Raw genomic sequence first — 3,358 nt, 5'->3', positions numbered from 1 at the left:
TGTAGGGTCCACAGATCTTGAGGTGTCAAGAAATTGCATCCCTGCACCAATTAGGCATGTAAAATGCCTTTGCATGCAATTCTGGCGTTTAAATGCTGAATTGGTGCTTGTTCTGGGCGTTCAGTGCCCAGATGCAGCATGTTTCTGGCGTTGAACGCCAGTTCTATGCTTGTTTCTGGTGTTCAGCGCCAACTTTCCTCAGTGTGCATTCCTGGCGTCTGAACGCTAGAATGCTGCTTGTTTTGGGCGTTCAACGCCAGATCCATGCTCTGTTCTGGCGTTGAACGCCAGCCAGATGCTCCTTACTGGCGTTTAAACGCCAGTAAGTCCTTTCTCCAGGGTGTGTTTTTTCTTCTGCTATTTTTTATTCTATTTTTGATTTTTCTATTTATTTTGTGACTTCACATGATCATGAACCTAATAAAACATGAAAGAACAATAAAATAAAAATAAAATTAGATAAATAAAAATTGGGTTGCCTCCCAACAAGCGCTTCTTTAATGTCAATAGCTTGACAGTGGGCTCTCATGGCTCCACACAGGTGATCAGGTCAATTTTATAGACTCCCAACACCAAACTTAGAGTTTGGATATGGGAGTTCAACACCAAACTTAGAGTTTAGCTGAGGCCTTGCAATACCAAACTTAGAGTTTGACTGTGGGGCTTTAGTTGACTCTGTACTGAGAGAAGCTTACTGTGCCTCTTTTCCATGTTTACAGAAGGATGACCTTGAGTTTTAAACACAAGGGAGTCCTCATTCAATTGAAGGACTAGTTCACCTCTGTCTACATCAATCACAGCTCTTGCTGTGGCTAGGAAGGGTCTTCCAAGAATGATGGATTCATCTTCATCCTTCCCAGCATCCAGGATTATGAAATCAGCAGGGATGTAAAGGCCTTCAACCTTTACTAACACGTCCTCTACTTGTCCATAAGCCTGTTTTCTGGAATTGTCTGGCATCTCTAATGAGATTCTAGCAGCTTGTACTTCAAAGATTCCCAGTTTCTCCATTACAGAGAGTGGCATGAGGTTTATTCCTGACCCAAGGTCACATAGAGCCTTCTCAAAGGTCATGGTGCCTATGGTACAAGGTATTAGGAACTTCCCAGGATCCTGTTTCTTCTGAGGCAATCTCAGTTGATTCAATGCATTTAGTTCATTGGTGAACAGGGGAGGTTCATCTCCGCAAGTCTCATTACCAAATAAATTAGCATTCAGATTCATGATTGCACCAAGGAACTTGGTAACTTGCTCTTCAGTAACATCCTCATTCTCTTCAGAAGAAGAATACTCTTCAGAGCTCATGAAGGGCGTAAGGAGGTTCAATGGAATCTCTATGGTCTCTAGATGAGTCTCAGATTCCTTTGGTTCCTTAAAGGGAAACTCCTTATTGATCACTAGACGTCCCAGGAGGTCTTCTTCCTTGGGATTCACGTCCTCCCCTTCCTCTTTGGATTCGTCCATGATGGTTATATCAATGGCCTTGCACTCTCCTTTTGGATTTTCTTCTGTATTGCTTGGGAGAGCACTAGGAGGGGTTTCAGTGATCTTCTTACTCAGCTGGCCCACTTGTGCCTCTAAATTTTTAATGGATGACCTTGTTTCATTCATAAAACTGACAGTGGCCTTAGATAGATCAGAGACTAAATGTGCTAAGCTAGATGGATTCTGCTCAGAATTCTCTATCTGTTGCTGAGTGGATGATGGAAAAGGTTTACTATTGTTAAACCTGTTTCTTCCACCATTATTAAAGCCTTGTTGAGGCTTTTGTTGATCCTTCCATGAGAAATTTGGATGATTTCTCCATGAGGGGTTATAGGTGTTCCCATAGGGTTCACCCATGTAATTTACCTCTGCTATTGCAGGGTTCTCAGGATCATAAGCTTCTTCTTCAGAAGATGCCTCTTGAGTACTGTTGGATGCAGCTTGCATTCTATTCAGACTCTGAAAAATCATATTGACTTTCTGAGTCAATATTTTATTCTGAGCCAATATGGCATTTAGAGTATCAATTTCAAGAACTCCCTTCTTCTGAGGCGTCCCATTACTCACAGGATTCCTCTCAGAAGTGTACATGAACTGGTTATTAGCAACCATGTCAATGAGTTCTTGAGCTTCTGCAGGTGTTTTCTTTAGGTGAATGGATCCACCTGCAGAAGTATCCAATGACATCTTAGCTAATTCAAATAGGCCATCATAGAATATATCCAGGATGGTCCATTCTGAAAGCATGTCAGAAGGACACTTTTTGGTCAGTTCCTTGTATCTCTCCCAAGCTTCATAGAGGGATTCACCTTCTTTCTGTCTGAAGGTTTGAACATCCACTCTAAGCTTACTCAGCTTTTGAGGAGGAAAGAACTTGGCTAAGAAAGCCTTGACCAGCTTATCCCAAGAGTTCAGGCTATCCTTAGGTTGAGAGTCCAACCATATTCTAGCTCTGTCTCTTACAGCAAACGGGAAAAGCATGAGCCTGTAGACTTCAAGATCTACTCCATTAGTCTTAACAGTGTCACATATCTGCAAGAATTCAGTTAAGAACTAAAAGGGATCTTCAGATGGAAGTCCATGAAACTTGCAGTTTTGTTGCATCAGAGAAACTAATTGAGGTTTAAGCTCAAAATTGTTTGCTCCAATGGTAGGGATGGAGATGCTTCTACCATGTAAATTGGAATTAGGTGCAGTAAAGTCACCAAGCATCCTCCTTGCATTATTATTATTTTCGGCTACCATCTCCTCTTCCTGTTGATACGCACGGAAACTTGTCTCTCAACAATTTTCCTTCGGCAAGTATACCGAATTGTCGTCAAGTAATAACTCACAAAAGAGTGAGGTCGAATCCCACAGAGATTAACGGATTAAGCAATCAATAGTTAATTGATTATCCTAGTTAGACGAATCATTAAGGAGTGATAAGCAGCAGGAATTGTAAAGAAAGCAATAAAGTGCAGAAAAGTAAAATGGCAAGAAAAGTAAATGACTATAAAGTAAATGTAAGAACTAAAAATAAAATGAACATTGGGATCAAGAGATATTGCAATCCTCCGGATCAAGTTCATTCTCATCTCTTCCTCAATCAATGCATTTATTGATATCCTTGGCAATCTTAAGTGATTGAATTACAATTCCTTGCAATTCAATCTCTCAAATCTTGATCAATAGCCAATTCTTTGGTCAATTGCTCATGAGAAGAGATTAAGTATGGTCACTGATTATACCACATGCATTTCCAAATCAAGTGTTGGTAGGATTATAGTCACCATATCCTTCCAATCCCAATTTGGTCCAACATGAGAAAGCATTTCTAGCATTATCTCTTCCTTCCTCTTCCAAGGTTCAGAAGAGATCCAAGTATGAATAG

At 40.6% G+C, this 3,358-nt stretch overlaps 1 non-coding gene across 1 annotated transcript; it reads left to right on the top strand.

The window, feature by feature from the left end:
- The first annotated feature begins 2,226 nt into the window (after positions 1 to 2,226).
- Positions 2,227 to 2,334, top strand: LOC148571734 (small nucleolar RNA R71). The gene has a single exon (XR_015909045.1). It is a non-coding gene; the product is annotated as a small nucleolar RNA R71 (small nucleolar RNA).
- Positions 2,335 to 3,358: the final 1,024 nt, after the last annotated feature.

The sequence above is a fragment of the Arachis ipaensis genome, chromosome B3 (assembly GCF_059453495.1).
Source record: "Arachis ipaensis isolate K30076 ecotype BB chromosome B3, ASM5945349v1, whole genome shotgun sequence".
Classification (NCBI taxonomy): Eukaryota; Viridiplantae; Streptophyta; class Magnoliopsida; order Fabales; family Fabaceae; genus Arachis; species Arachis ipaensis.
The sequence above is the reverse complement of the archived record's forward strand: the minus strand, read 5'-3'. Positions and strand labels throughout refer to the sequence as shown.